Raw genomic sequence first — 16,512 nt, 5'->3', positions numbered from 1 at the left:
TCTGACCTAATGCAGTTCCCGCACCACCTAATACAGTTCCCGGTGATGATCGGATGCATTACTCAAATGCAGTTCTTCATTTGGTGACAGGGGGAAAGGTGGGCAAAGATCCCCTCCCGGCCTTGATTCAGCTGAACTGTCCATCCCTTCCCACACAGGTCTCCTCTGCCCTCAAGCGCCCTGTGAGACTTATGAGTTTATTTATTTATTTATTTATTTATTTTATTAATTGCCCATCTGGGCGATGTACAGAATATATAATAAAACAGTTTAAAACAATAAAATTCTACAATAAAAACATTTTCTACAATACCCTAACCCGCCCCAAATGCCTGCCTGAACAACCACATTTTTAATGCATGGCAGAAGCTCATTAAAGAGGGGGCATGGTGGAGTTCCCTAGGGAGGGAGTTCCACAGAGTTGGGGCCACCAAAGAGAAGGCCCTCTCCCTCATCCCCACCAGTCTAGCTGTCCTGGCTGATGGGACAGAGAGAAGGCCATCTGAGGCTGATCTTGTTAAGTGGCCTGCCTGGTGTTGCTGGAGGTGCTCCTTAAGATAGGCTGGGCTGGAACCATATAGGGTTTGAAAGGTCAAAACCAACACCTTGAATTTGGCACAGAAAACAACTGGTAACCAGTGCAATGCCTTCAGCACTGGAGTGATGTGATTTAGCTGGCGGCTGCCTTTAATCAGGCAAGCTGCCGCGTTCTGTACCAGCTGCAGCTTCCGAACTGTCTTCGAGGGTAACGCCATGTAGAGTGCACTACAGTAGTCTAAATGAGAGGAGACTAGGACATGTACTACTGATTGGAGCAGATGGTTGGGAAGGTAGGGGTGCAGCTGTCGTATCAGACGGAGTTGATACAGCACTGTCCGGCTCACAGCTGACACCTGAGCCTCCATGGACAGCTGGGAGTCCAAAATGACCCCAGGCTGCAAACCTGGTCTTACAAGGGTAGTCGTACCCCATTCAACACCAGGTCAACATCCCCCAGCCTCTTCTTGTCTCCCACCAAAAGTACCTCAGACTTGTCAGGGTTCAGCTTCAGCTTATTCCTCCCTGTCCAGACATTTACTGTCTCCAGACATTTGGACAGGGATTCTACAGCCAACCTTGGTGAAGATTTGAATGAGAGGTAGAGCTGCATGTCATCCGCATATTGATGACACCACATCCCAAACCTCCTGATGAGAGCCCCCAGCGGCTTCACATAGATGTTAAATAGCATCGGGGAGAGGATGGAACCCTGTGGCATCCCACAAGTGAGTGGCCATGGGTCCGAAACCTCCTCTCCCAGTGCTACCCTCTGGTACCTGCCATAGAGGAAGGACCGGAACCACCACAATACAGTGTCTCCAATGCCCATCCCCCCCAGGCGGTCCAGGAGGATACCGTGTTCAACAGTATCAAAAGCCGCTGAGAGGTTGAGGAGAACAAGGAAGGAGCATTCACCCCTATCCAGAGCCCTCCTCATATCACCCACCAAAGCCATTTCTGCCCCATGCCCAAGCCTGAAGCCTGACTGAAATGGGTCTAGATAATCGGTTTTAAGTAGACACTACGCTATTTGCGTTCCCCTTATTTTTGCCGTCTTAGTCTACATAAATGTTTACGTAGACTGAGACGTGCCAAAATAAGGAACACAAATGGTGGCGGCCATGGCCGCCGCCATTTCCGTACGTGTGTTTTTTTGTTTTAAATCAGCTGTGATAGGCTACAAAGACGTTTACGTAGCCTATCACGGCTGACTGCAAGGATGCAAATGGCGGCGGCTATGGCCACCGCCATTTGCTTCCCTGCTAGCCAGTGGCCGGATGTCCGGCTGCTGGTGGAGCCGACCGGCAGCTCCACAGAATCGCTGCGGAGCACAGCCAGCCGGCCAGGATTCCAGGGGGAGGAATGGAGCACCTCCCCCCCGGCGAGGATTCCGGGGGGGGGACGGAACACCTCCCCCCGCACCATCAGCATAATCCCTGAAAGGTAAGTGATTTTCGTAAATCCCTATTTGTCCACTTCATCAGAAGGAAGAAGCTGGAACCGATCCCACAAAACCAGTTTGCCACAGGCCGCCTCTTGCTCACTAACTGTATCCACAGTGCATGGAGTAACACTCCTAATCCAATCAATTTTATCTGCAAAGTGCCTTGCCAAGGCTTCACAGGAGGCCTTAGAACGCTCCAGTGGTTCTGGAGCCACTGGATGGACCAGGCTCCAGACCACTTGGAACAGCCTCCTGGGACAGCACTCTCCGGACACGATAGAGGCAGCATAATATTCCTTTTTTGCTGCCTTCACCACCATGTGATAGGCTGAAGGTACAGCCCTAGCCCGTGTCTGATCGTCTTTAGAGCGAGACTTCCGCCACGGGCGCTCTAGCCGTCGCACCTGTTTCAGAGCTCATAACTGCGGATTGAACCATGGTGCAGTCCGAGCCCTGTTCCAGGGGAGAGGGCGTTTCAGAGCCACACAATCTAATGCCCCAGTGATTGCGGCGTTCCAGCCACCCACCAGGGTCTCGACTGAGTGGCCGTTGGCATACTCCAGAGAATCTTCAAGCGCGTTTAGGAATCCATTCAGATCCATAAGATGCCTGGGGCAGACCATTTTATTGGGTCCTTCACCCCTGCGGAGGGGTTGTGGAACCGAGAAGTCTAATGTCACCAGATAGTGATCTGACCATGACAAGGGGGTGGGGGGTATACCCCCGACTTCCAGATCATGCCCCGCTTCTCCAGAAACAAACACAAAGTCTAGTACATGACCGGCTACATGGGTGGGCCCAGTTAGAATGTGGTGCAGCTCCCAGGAGGCCATGGTCTCCATGAAGTCCTGAGGTGCTCCTGTGAGGATGGCCTCTGAGTGTACGTTGAAGTCCCCCAACACCAATAAGTTAGGGGACTGTACACGCACATCAGAGACCACCTCAAGCACCTCGGCTGGGGAATCAGTCATGCAGCAGGGTGGACGGTTGTTGTTGTTGTTCAGTCGTTCAGTCGTGTCCGATTCTTCGTGACCCCATGGACCATAGCACACCAGGCCTTCCTGTCCTGTGCTCTCTCCCGGAATGTGCTCACATTCATATTCATTGCATCAGTGATGCTATCTAGCCATCTCATCCTCTGCCGTCCCCTTCTCCTTTTGCCTTCAGTCTTTCCCAGCATCAGGGTCTTTTCCAGGGAGTTTTCTCTTCGCATTAGGTGGCCAAAATATTTGAGCTTCAGCTTCAGGATCTGTCCTTCCAATGAGCACTCAGGGTTGATTTCCTTTAGGATGGACTGATTTGACTTCCTTGCAGTCCAGGGGACTCGTAAGAGTCTTCTCCAGAACCACAGTTCGAAGGCATCAATTCTTTGGCGCTCAGCCTTCCTTATAGTCCAGCTCTCACAGCCATACATTACTACTGGGAAAACCATAGCTTTGATTAGATGGACCTTTGTCGGCAAGGTGATGTCTCTGCTTCTTACTATGCTGTCTAGGTTTGCCATAGCTTTCCTCCCAAGAAGCAAGCGTCTTTTAATTTCATGGCTACAATCACCGTCTGCAGTGAGCTTGGAGCCCAAGAAAGTAAAATCTGTCACTGCTTCCATTTCTTCCCCTTCTAGATGCCAGGAAGTGATGGGGCCAGATGCCATGATCTTCGTTTTTTTAATGTTGAGTTTCAAACCAGCTTTTGCACTCTCCTCTTTCACCCTCAACAAGAGGCTCTTTAGATCCTCTTCACTTTCTGCCATTAGGGTGGTATCATCTGCATATCGGAGATTGTTGATAATTTCCCCCAAAGTTCTCTCCCCGATATCTGAACCATGTTGTTTGTGACTTAGTTCTGCTTTCATGTGATTGGCAGCTCCTTTTTTCTTCCCTTTATTTCCAGACAGGGAAATCCCAAACCACAACATGTTCTTTTCTATGATCCCTTACCTTTTACCCAGTTTCCTTATAGGGAAGAGACAGTTGACATTCCAACTGACATGGCATCTCGTATCAGTTCCTATATGACATCTAGCAAGCTTCCAATACAGTAGATTTTGCTCCCCTACTTGCCCCATTACACATCAACATTAATCCCCCTATAAGAACCATCTCTTCCCCCTTAAACTTTAACCTCCCCATACTGTACCCAAATGTGAATTGCAAGGCCCAAGAAAAGCCTTACACTGAGATTTATGTAGCATGAAAACAGCTATAGATTTTTAAAAAAAGTGACGTTTTGTTTTCTTTGAATGAAGGATGATGGTGTGACACATATATTTTAATTTTTATTATTGTTTTCCACTTGTGTATATCTGAGGTACTGGCACAGCTTGTCCTTCTTGTTTACCATCTAGGGTCCGGTGGCGGCGACTACGGCTGGTTTCCTGGCCACTACTGGGCTGCTGTGGCCGCAGATGGTGGCCGTCGCAGCGGCCGCCATTTGCATGGCTACCTTTCTTTGTGATAAATACTTACGTAGCCTATCATGTCAAAAGGCAACCACGCAAATGGCGTAGCGGCTGCCATTTGCGTCCCTGCCTTTTGCCGTGATAGGCTACGTAAATATTATGTAGCCTATCATGGCTTAATGCAAGGATGAAAATGGCAGGCACTATGATGGCCACCATTAGCGGTTGCAGCAGCTCGGCAGCGGCCAGAAGTCCAGCTAGGGCTGTCCTCATGTGGCTTGTGCCGACTTCCCTGCGTTCAAGTGCTGGCTTTGCTTCACTTCCATTCAATCACAGCCTAAAAGTGAGGAGCAGGAATGGACAGGGTTGGGGGCTTGGCCCCGCTGAGCCCATGAGGTCTTGGCAAGGCCCCCCCCCCCACTCCATGCTGATACCTGATTACGGTCCTCCTTCAGCCGCACATTCTGCTGCCTTGGCTCCCATTCAACAGTGTCTCCACGGTCACTACTCACCTCCAATATAGACTCCAGAGGACCTGATTCCCCAGTGGGCAGAGAGGCTTTGGAATGGAGTCCAAGCTGACAGAGGCCAGCTCCCATTGAAATGCAGCTGGCCTTCCCCCCCCCCCCCATTCATACCTGTGGGATTTTGTAGATGCCTGACATGACTGAAATCAGGATGGAGAGGTCAGATTCAACCCCTTCAACAAGGACCAGCGGGTTATTCCTTCTCCCACAGTTGTAATTTGGAAGATTGCTTTCCCCACCTGTAAGCAGGTATAGCATGGCATAGGAAGTGGTTCTTCCATAATAATGGCTCTCATAGATGTTGTAGCCCGAGGTGATGTTGGGTAAGAGCCTGGGATTCTGATTGATCTCCTGGATGGCAAACAAGAAGGACAAGCTGTGTCAGGATGTGATGGGGCCAGATGCCATGATCTTCATTTTTTTAATGTTGAGTTTCAAACCAGCTTTTGCATTCTACACTTTCACCCTCAACAGGAGGCTCTTTAGATCCTCCTCGCTTTCTGCCATTAGGGGGGTATCGTCTGTGTATCTGAGGTTGTTGATAATTCTCCCAGCAATCTTAATTCCGACCTGTGATTCATCCAACCTGGTGTTTCTCAAGATGTACTCTGCATATAAATTAAATAAGCAGGGTGACAATATACAGCCTTGTCGTACTCCTTTCCCAATTTTGAACCAATTGGTTGTTCCATGTTCGGTTCTTACTGTAGCTTCTTGACCCTCATACCAGTTTCTCAGGAGACAGGTAAGATGGTCTGGTACTCCCATCTCTTTAAGAATTTGCCACAGTTTGTTGTGTTCCACAAAATCAAAGGCTTTAGCATAGTCAATGAAGCAGAAATAGACGTTTTTCTGGAATTCTCTTGCTTTCTCCATGATGCAGCGAGATTTGATCTCTCATTCCTCTGCCTCTTCGAAACCCCGGTTGTACTTCCGGTAGTTCTTGGTTCCCGTACCGCTGAAGCCTAACTTGTAGGATTTTGAGCATCACCTTGCTGGCATGTGAAATGAGTGCAATTGTACGGTAGTCTGAACAATCTTTGGCATTGCCCTTCTTTGGAATTGGAATGTAAACTGACCTTGTCCAGTCCTGTGGCCACTGTTGAGTGTTCCAAATTTGTTGGCATATTGAGTGCAGCACTTTAACAGCATCATCATTTAGGATTTTAAATAGCTCAGCTGGAATACTGTCATCTCCACTAGCTTTGTTGTTAGTAATGCTTCCTAAGGCCCACTTGACTTCACTCTCGAGGATGTCTGGCTCAAGTTCAGTGACCGCACTTTCATGGCTATCAAGGACATTCAGATTTTTCCTGTATAGTTCTTCTGTGTATTCTTTCCACCTCTTCTTCATCTCATCTGCTTCTGTTAGGTCCCTGCCTTCTTTGTCCTTTATCATGCCCGTCTTTGCACAAAACGTTCCCTTGAGATCTCTGATTTTCTTGAAAAGATCTCTAGTCTTTCCCATTCTATCGTTTTCCTCAGTTTCTTTGCATTGTTCATTTAAGAAGGCCTTCTTGTCTCTCCTTGCTATTCGCTGGAACTCTGCATTCAGTTGGATATATCTTCCCCTTTCTCCCTTGCTTTTCACTTCCCTTCTTTCCTCAGCTACTTGTAAATCCTCATCAGACAGCCACTTGGCTTTCTTGCATTTCTTTTTCTTTGGGATGGATTGAGTTGCTGCCTCCTGAACAATATTACAGACCTTCATCCATAGTTCCTCAGGCACTCTGTCTGTCAGGTCTAATCCCTTAAATCTATGTGTCACCTCCACTGTATATTCATAAGGGATATGATTTAGGTCATACCTGAATGGTTTAGTGGTTTTCCCTATGCTCTTCAATTTAAGCTGAAATTTTGCAACAAGAAGCTCATGATCTGAGCCACAGTCAGCTCCAGGTCTTGTTTTTCCTGACTTCTCCATCTTTGGCTGCAAAGGACATAATCAATCTGATTTTGATATTGACCATCTGGTGATGTCCATGTGTAGAGTCGCCTCTTGTGCTGTTGGAAAACAGTGTTTGCTCTGATCAGTGTGTTCTCTTGACAGAACTCTATTAGCCTTTGTCCTGCTTCATTTTGTACACCAAGGCCATGCTTGCCTGTTACCCTGGTGATTTCTTGACTTCCTACGTTAGCATTCCAATCCCCTATGATGAAGAGGACATCTTTTTTGGGTGTTAGTTCTAGAAGGCGTTGTAGGTCTTCATAGAACCGGCCAACCTCAGCTTCTTCAGCCTCAGTGGTTGGGGCATAGACTTGAATTACTGTGATGTTGAATGGTTTGCCTTGGATTCGTACTGAGATCAGTTCCAGAAAGTAGTGGTTTACCAATCCATCAAATAAATAAATAAATCCTTGAGACAGCTTAATATCTCCTAAAGCTTGTCTTGGTCCTCCTCAAAATTTACCACTTGGACCTCCCTGTCTCACTCTTTCTTGTCTCCCACCTGTCTGTCTCTCCAATGCCATTTATATAGCAGATAATGTGTGTGTGGCTTTACACACATCTCCAGAATGCCATAATCCTGTTCAGATGGCACAACATTAGGAGCAAACCCATCCAGATCTCCATCCACACTCAGACTCTCATACTCTCTCCTTGCCACCATGCTCTGAGTGCAATACTGCAGGAGGTCTCTGCAGTACTCCAGAAATCTGACTGGAAGCTTGGAGGGGCCAGATCGGGCCACCATTGAAGGTGGGCACTGGGGCAGGTCATAAAGGCAGCATCACATCTATTTTAGAAGCACTTCATTGGCTCCCAGTCAACTTCAGGATGCACATCAAGGTGCAGAAACAATTGAAGCACTGCACAATCTAGGGCCAGGGTAGTACAAGGGATGTCTTCCATATGACTCATGTATGTGTTCTCTCAGAACAAATGATCAGGCCTCCTCGAAGTAGCACAACCATGTGAGGTTTGGCTGGTAACCATCTGCAGGAAGGTATTTTGTTCTGTGGCATTGTCCTTGGATAGTTCAGTCCACCATGAGCATCAAGTAAGAAGTCCAAGGGTCCTTTTGGTCATTTCAATGGGATTTTTATGATGTGATGCTTCAGTGTTTACTTGTTCATTTTTGCTTCATTTATTTGTTTAATTTGATGTATTCTGTGATTTTGTATATGGGTTTAAACCTGTGTGAGCCATTTCAGGGAATTATTTTGGGGCAAAAAGGCATGATAACAATAGAAACACAAATGAAAACCATCCATTCTTATTTACACAGATCTGATTCACAGTGGGATTTTCCCCCACCCTGAACCTGTGAAATTATATGTACTCCATACTGCTTTGGGTGTCTTGGCATTGAAGGCGGCTTTCTTGTTTGTTGATTTTACTCTTTTGTATTGTGAGTTACCTTGGAAAGTCCCCAGTCTTGAATGGTGTCTACAAAATATATTAAGGGTGCAATGCTATGGAGATAGGTGGCTGCCTCCAAACTCCGAAGTGGCCGCTTATCCAATGCAGGGCAGGAGAAGCATGGAGGGGATCATAGGGATGGCAGATAATTCCACCACGGACCCCAGTGAGGCTGGATTCTTTAGAATCCATGACAGAAAGGCCTCCCCCCCCCCCCGTGGAATCCCCCAGGGACGGAGCTTACCTGGGTCGGATACGGCAGTGGCTCTGGTGTTGGCTCTGGTGGTGGATCCAGTGGTGGCAGCGACACCAGCTGGTCTCATGGCTGGTCGCGGCCATGTTGCTGCGGCCGCAAATGGCGGCCATCGTAGCGGCCGCCATTTGCATCCTTGCAGGCTGCCGTGATAGGCTACGTAAGTATTTATATAAGCATTTGCATGGCTGCCTTCACCATGATAGGCTACGTAAATACTTGTGTAGCCTATCACGGAAAAGAGCAGGTTTGCAAATGGCATAGTGGCCGCCGTTTGCATCCTTGCTCTTTGCTGTGATAGGCTATGGAAATACTTACGTAGCCTATTACGGCAGCCTGCAAGGATGCAAATGGCGGCCCCTACGACAGCCACCATTTGCGGCTGCAGCAGCCCAGCCAGGGAGGATTCTGAGGTGAGGGACGGAGAGCCTCAACTAGGGATGGCAGAGAATTTCTCCACGAATCTCGGGGAGGTGAAATTGGAGGTGAAATTCTCCGCCACCCCTTGCCCTCCCCCGGGATGGGACTTACCTCCCTCGAATGTCCCTCTCGGCGGCGGGTCCCGGCGGCAGTTCGGCGGTGGTTCGGCGGGGGTGGGGGCGGCGGCTGGTCTTCCGACCGGCTGCCGCTGCCGCCATTACAAAGTAAAGTAAAAAAAAAAAGTGATAGGCTACATAACGATTTACATAGCCTATCACGGCTAGATTTCCAAAGTCAGCTGTGATACGCTACGTAAATCGTTACGTAGCCTATCACGTGTGACATTGGAAAAAAAAAAAAGCGCATATACAAATGGTAGCTCCCATGGGCGCCGCCATTTCTGTTCCTTATTTGGTCCCGGGTAGTCATAGTCTACGTAAAGATTTACGCTATTTGCATTGCCCTTATTTTCGCCGTAGTCTACGTAAATCTTTACGTAAACTACCCGGGACCAAATAAGGAACGCAAATGGAGGCTTCCATGGGCGCCGCCATTTGCGTACGTGCTTTATTTCCCCCCCCCAAAGTCACCTGTGATAGCCTACGTAACGATTTATGTAGCCTATCACGGCTGACTTTGGAAATCTAGCCGTGATAGGCTACGTAAATCGTTACGTAGCCTATCACGGGTGGTTTTTTTTCCCCCCACTTTTGTATTTCACGGCCGGGGAGACGGGGAGCTTCTCCCCGGCCTGAGTTTTGGCCGGGCGAGGCGGGGCGCCTCCCCTCCGGCCTGAATTTCGGCTGGGCGAGGCAGGGCGCCTCTACCCCCGGACTGAACTCCAGGGGGAGAACCCGAGCGCCTCCCCCCCACCGCGAAGCAAGCTGCAGGACCAGGTAAGGGACTTTCGTCCATCCTTACAAACAGCCTTCAGCATCATCTTCTCAGTTTGCATCCCTTCTGTGTTAGCCAAAACGATCACTGTGGTGCTGGCCTTCCTGTCCACAAAGCCAGGGAACAAGGTGAAGAGATGGCTGTGGAAGAGTCTTGCCAACTCCATTGTAATTTCTTGTTCCAGTGTCCAAATTGTCATCCGCTCCATCTGGCTGGCCATCGCTCCACCCTTCCCTGACTCTGATATACACTCCCAGCCTTGACAGATCATCCTGCAATGCGACGAAGGGTCTGTCGCCATGTTTTATACTGCTCTTGGCTACATGGGCTTCCTGGCTGCCATCTGCTTGATGGTGGCTTTCCTAGCTAGAAATCTGCCTGGGGCCTTCAATGAAGCTAAGCTGATTACCTTCAGTATGCTGGTCTTTTGCAGTGTTTGGGTCTCCTTTGTGCCCACCTACCTGAGCACGAAGGGGAAATACATGGTAGCTGTGCAGGTCTTCTCCATCTTGGCCTCAGGTGCTGGTTTGCTGTGCTGCATCTTTCTTCCCAAGTGCTACATTCTTGTTTTGAGGCCTGATCTGAATAGAAATGAGCCTCTCATAATGAAAATTAAAGATGAAACTTTAACAGAGCTAGAGATGAAAAAGAATTCCACCCCAACTACCATCTGGATAAGAGTCACATGTTCTGATACAGGCAAAAGTATTATGGAACAGGTCCAGGGCCTGTTCCTTTCCCATGGGTTGCAGGTAGATCCAAATATAGAGGGAGGCCTTCAATGCAAGGAGGGGGAACCCTGGAAAAAGTATATTTTTTAGCCTTCTTCTCATGAGGTCACATTGCTCTAGCAATGGTTCTCTGACCTTTGTTAGATGAGCACTGACTGATACACCATTTTGACCAGTGGGTGCCTTTTAAAAATGTAAATAAAAACTATGGATTAGGAAATGGGTGGGGAAGTTGTGACCCTCCAGATGGTTTGGCTGGCAACTCCTATCATCCATCACCAGTGGTAATGCTGGGCAATGCTGATGGGTGTTGTAAAATGTAAACATCTGGAGGGCCATGAGTTGTCCACCCGGAGATTAAGAGGTTCTGTAGGACACCAAGAGTAGTCTTGAATCAGGGACACGAATATCAGCATCCAAGCACCTCCCTGCTCGTCCCAGCGTGCAGCCATTCAAGGGGAGGAACTGGTGGCCTGGTCTCACCTCTGTTGCAGCATCACCAACACTGCTAAGGGGCAGAGAGCCTCACTCCAGACTCCAGCCTAGCAGGGATCAGGAGGCACAAGTAGGGATGGCGGAGAATTTCTCCCCGAAACTTCGGGGGGCCGAGCGCCAACGTGTTCGGCCCCCCGAACAAGTTTCGGGGAGAAATCCTCTGCCCCCCCTGCCCCCCGCCCCCCCCTGGGACGGGACTTACCTTCCCTGAATGTCCCTCCCGGCAGCGGGTCCGGCCGGCGGTTCGTCCGGTGTTCGAGCGGGGCGGGAGCGGCAGCCGGTCTTTCGACCGGCTGCCGCCCCCGCCATTGCAATGAAAGAAAAAAAAAAAACATGTCCCCTGATAGGCTACGTGACGATTCACATAGCCTATCACGGCAAGATTTGCAAAGTCAGCCGTGATAGGCTACGTGAATCGTCACGTAGCCTATCACGGGTGACTTAAAAAAAAAAAAAAAAGTGTGTATGGATAATGGCGGCCCCCATAGGGAGCCGCCATTCCCCTTCCTTATTTGGTCGCTGTAGTCTACGTCAATGTTTACGTAGACTACGGCGAAAATAAGGGCAACGCTATTTGCATTGCCCTTATTTTCGCCGTAGTCTACGTAAACATTGACGTAGACTACAGCAACTAAATAAGGAACGCGAATGGCGGCTCCCTATGGGGGCCGCCATTCGCGTACGCGCTTTTTTTTTTAAAGTCACCCGTGATAGGCTACGTGAATCGTCACATAGCCTATCACGGCTGACTTTCCAGATCTAGACGTGATAGGCTACGTGAATCGTCACATAGCCTATCACGGCTGACTTTCCAGATCTAGACGTGATAGGCTACGTGAATCGTCACGTAGCCTATCAGGGGACGTGTTTTTTGTTTTTTTTTTACTTTCGAGTTCGCGGCCGGGCGAGGCAGGAAGCCTCCCCCCCCGGCCTGAATTTCGGCCGGGCGAGGCGGGAAGCCTCCCCCCCTGGCCTGAACTTCGCGGGGGGAGCAGCGAAGCGCTCCCCCCCACCGCGAAAAAGCTTCGGCGAAAGGTAAGGGACTTTCGTCCACCCCTAGGCACAAGAAGCCAACAGGGTCTTTGCTGACTCTTGCCTGGCTCATGAGGCTGAGCAGTTTTGCAGACTGAGTTTCCGATCCTTCTGCTTGATCACCTGAGGGACCAGCCATTTTGCTCAGGACCACCAAACTCTCTCCGAACATACTTCCCTCAACATTGAGTGATGATTGGATGCATTACTCAAATGTGTTTCTTCATTTGGAGACTGGGAGGAAGGCAGGCAAAGTTCCCACCTGGCCCCTGATCCAGCTGGATTGTCCCTCCCTTCCCTCACAGGGCTTTCTGCCATCAACCACCCTGTGAGACTGATGAGTTGTTCTTTTTAATACTGTTTTACTGTGGTTTCTGTGAATGTATTATTGTCTTACTTGTAGACCACTTTGCTTTGAGTTTACAGTGAAAGGCAGTTTATAGTTAATTGTGAAGCATAAATAAAATTTCTCAGAAAGAAACAACCCTTTGGTTTAATTCTGTTCCTGATAAAAACAGATGCTACATTTGTTCCAGCTGAACATCAGGAAAAATGTCCTGACTGTTGGAGCAATTCGACCATGGAACCAATGACCTAGGGAGGTGGTGGGCTCTCCCACACTGGAGGCATTCAAGATGAGGCTGGACAGCCATCTGTCAGGGATGCTCTGACATGGATTCTTGCATTGAGCAGGGCGTTGGATTTGATGGTCTTATAGGCCCCTTCCAACCCTACTATTCGATGATTCTATGTTTCTTGCTCTTTCAAATATGAAGCAACAACTGCAGCCTTCATTTGTTCTTTGTACTGTGCTGTAGGCCATTCAGCAATGCCTTATAGATCTCCGAAGATGATTTGAAACTTGGTCAACTGAAAAAAACAAACAAAAAATATTTCTATGTCACTCCTGGATGTTTTTTGCCCTGCTCTGAGATCATCCAGACACACACTTGTTCATGTTATGCACAACCCCCTAGAATCAGAGAACATCACAAACTGACATGTTGACCCCATGCTTTCACTGAGAAGAAACATTTTCCATTTTCCTATTTAAAAAACAAAAACAATAAAACCATCAAATGAGTCAGTCAATCAATCAACCAATCAATCAATCACCTAGGGAAAAAAAAGCTCATTTGCTTATACCTCTGAAGCCTGCACAAATAAATAGGCCATCTAAGGATGGACAGGTCCGTCTCGTCTGAGGTGGGGGGTGCTCAACAAGCTGACCCCCCAGCTTGTGTGGCCAGGACCCACTTGGCAAAACTCCCTGCTTGCCCTGCCCACCTGCCCAGCTATGTGAGCTGCCCTTCCTCTCTGCACTATGGACTCTGTCAGTCAAGCCCTTGTGCTTCACATGTACAAGGGCTTTACTGCCAAGTCCTTGGCATGGCCAGCCCCCAGCTTTCTTGAGGAGGCCAGGGCAAGAGTGCTGGGGTGTGGCCAAGGCCCTTCCTCCTCATGCCAGCTGTTAAGGAAGCCCTTGACAGCTGGCAGAGGCAGGAAGGGTCCCAGCGTGGTCAGCCCCAGCACTCTCGCCATGGCCTTGTCAAGAGGAGGTAAGGGCGAGAGCGCTGGGGTGCTACGATCCTTCCTGGAGAAGCAGTCTCAGAATGTGGTGCTGGGGAATTTCTGTTCCACTCCATGGCTATTAGACTGTGGGGTGTCACAAACGTCCCTACTGTCCCTCATATTTCTTTCATTCCTGAATGAAGGGAGATTGCAATGAGTGACCCGACCTTTTCTTCACTCCCTGCCATGGTATGAGCTCCCTAGACTGATGGTGCCTCCAATTCAGTGAGTGTCAGTCTCTGACTGTACCTCGGAATTTGGCAGCACCTTTCATTTCTTGCAACCTGTGGAGACCTCCTGATTGTTTTCCTGTGTGAATTGAGGATGGGGTCAGATTCTTCCAAAGAAATTCCACAGCCCCCAAAGGGACGCCTTCAATGTACATGTACAGGAATCAAGGACCTAAGACTTGCAAGTTTTAGACAAATGGAACTTGACCCATCCAAACCATTGTGTATAGATTGTGTATATTTTGTGGATGGGTCTTATCAAAAAAATGCTAAAGAGAGATGCTGTCTGTACTTGCCATATTGTAATAGAACAATAATCTTTTGCCTAACTGTACTTCTACTTAAGTGGCAGAACTTTTTGCTCTCTCTAGGGCTGCTGCCTTATTCCTTTCAGCAATAAACCAGTCTCCCATGGCAACTTCTGAAGATGTTACACAACTCCCAAATGTTGAAAAAGTAGAGACTGGCTGGTTGTCCTCAGTACACTGACCATTTGTGGTGCTCCCCGGATGGCCGCCTGGTAGCACCGATGGTCCTTCTTCCCCACCTTGTGGTAGCAGATAAGAAGGGTAGAATCAATTGAGTCAATCCCTTAGGGCCACAATGATTTAGCTCAAGCAAGTTGCATAAATGTGAATAATGTGTTTAATGCACTCAGTAACTTTGCTTTGGCTTTTTGAGAAAATGTCTTCATATCTCTATTTTTGGCTATTGTTCTCGCCATGTGACAGTGTGAGCTTTTTATTCCTCGTAGTCATCAAATGCCTGTCCTTTGAGTCTGCTAGACAGATTGTCCTATATGTCACCTAAAACCTACAACAGCATCAGCTTCTCCCATGTAGAAATCAAGATGCAATGACTGTGTGTGACTGGGAATAGAGAGTGAGTGTTGGCCAAGGATCGTCTGTATGGTCATGTTTTTGCTAATGTGTTTGAACATGTATTGTAGCTTGGGCTCAACCTTCTGTGTACACCGGTAAGTGTTACTTCACAAAGAAGAAAATGCAAGCTAAACTGAATGTTTGTTGAGGGATGCTTCATGTGCTAGAATGAACCTGTCAAGACAAGAATGAGATTTTAAAGTGGTCTAAGTAAGTGTAAACTTTTATTGAAAGTCACTGGTGAGATATGTTTGTACACTGAGGTAACAGCGGATTTGAAATACTATGTGTTGTGCATTGTCCCATTGTTCTGTTGTTCTTGTTGCTGTTGTTGTTGTTGTTGTTGTTGTTGTTCAGTTGTTAAGTCATGTCCAACTCTTCGTGACGCCATGGACCATAGCACACCAGGCCTTCCTGTCCTCCGCTCTCTCACAGAGTGCGCTCAAGTTAATATTCATTGCATCGGTGATGCTATCTAGCCATCTCATCCTCTGCCGTCCCCTTCTCCTTTTGCCTTCAGTCTTTCCCACCATCAGGGTCTTTTCCAGTGACTTTTCTCTTCGCATTAGGTGGCCAAAATATTTGAGCTTCAGCTTCAGTATCTGTCCTTCCAATGAGCAGTCAGGGTTGATTTCCTTTAGGACATTGTTCTGTTAGGTATTGTTATTTCCTTGCTTTGTCTTTTTGCTTTGTATGTAGCCTAACAAGCTTAATGATAAAGATTTATTTTAATTGTTTAATTGTTGTTGTTTATTTGGTTAGTCGCTTCCGACTCTTCATGACTTCATGGACCAGCCCACGCCAGAGCTTCTTGTTGGCCGTCGCCACCCCCAGCTCCCCCAGAGTCGAGTCCATCACCTCCAGAATATCATCCATCCACCTTGCCCTTGGTCAGCCCCTCTTCCTTTTGTCTTCCACTTTCCCTAGCATCAGCATCTTCTCCAGGGTATCCTGTCTTCTCATGATGTGGCCAAAGGACTTCACTTTTGCCTTTAATATCCTTCCCTCATGTGAGCAGTCTGGCTTTCTTTCCTGGAGTATGGACTGGTTTGATCTTCTTGCAGTCCAAGGCACTCTCAGAATTTTCCTCCAGCACCACACTTCAAAAACATCTATCTTCCTTCACTCAGCCTTCCTTATGGTCCAGCTATCGCAGCCATAGGTTACTATGGGGAATACCATTGCTTGAACTATGTGGACCTTTGTTGTCAGTGTGATGTCTCTGCTCTTCACTATTTTATCAATATTTGTCATTGCTGTCCTCCCAAGAAGTAAATGTCTTCTGATTTCCTGGCTGCAGTCAGCATCTGCAGTAATCTTTGCACCTAGAAAGACAAAGTCTGTCACTGCCTCCACGTTTTCTACCTCTATTTGCCAGTTATCAATCAAGCTGGTTGCCATAATCTTGGTTTTTTTGAGGTTTAACTGCAACCCAGCTTTTGCACTTTCTTCTTTCACCTTGGTCATAAGGTTCCTCAGCTACAAAAGAATCTGTGAGAATTCAAGGGAGGAGTGCATTAGATTGTTTCAGAAAAATAGCAAGCAGTCAGGTGTGAATTAGCCCAGAATCATATGCAGTAATAACACAGTAATCAGCTGGATACACAGAGAGTGAAAGCTAGGGATATACGAAAGAAACTTACCTTTCGCGGATTCTGTTTAAGGTTGGGGGGGAGGCATTCTGTCCCTCCCGCCGGAATCTTTGCCAGGGGGGGAGGCGCTCTGTTCCTT

The sequence above is a fragment of the Heloderma suspectum genome, chromosome 2 (assembly GCF_057233095.1).
Source record: "Heloderma suspectum isolate Gila_16-S chromosome 2, 16-S_ref, whole genome shotgun sequence".
NCBI classification, from domain to species: Eukaryota; Metazoa; Chordata; class Lepidosauria; order Squamata; family Helodermatidae; genus Heloderma; species Heloderma suspectum.
Note: the sequence above shows the minus strand (reverse complement) of the source record.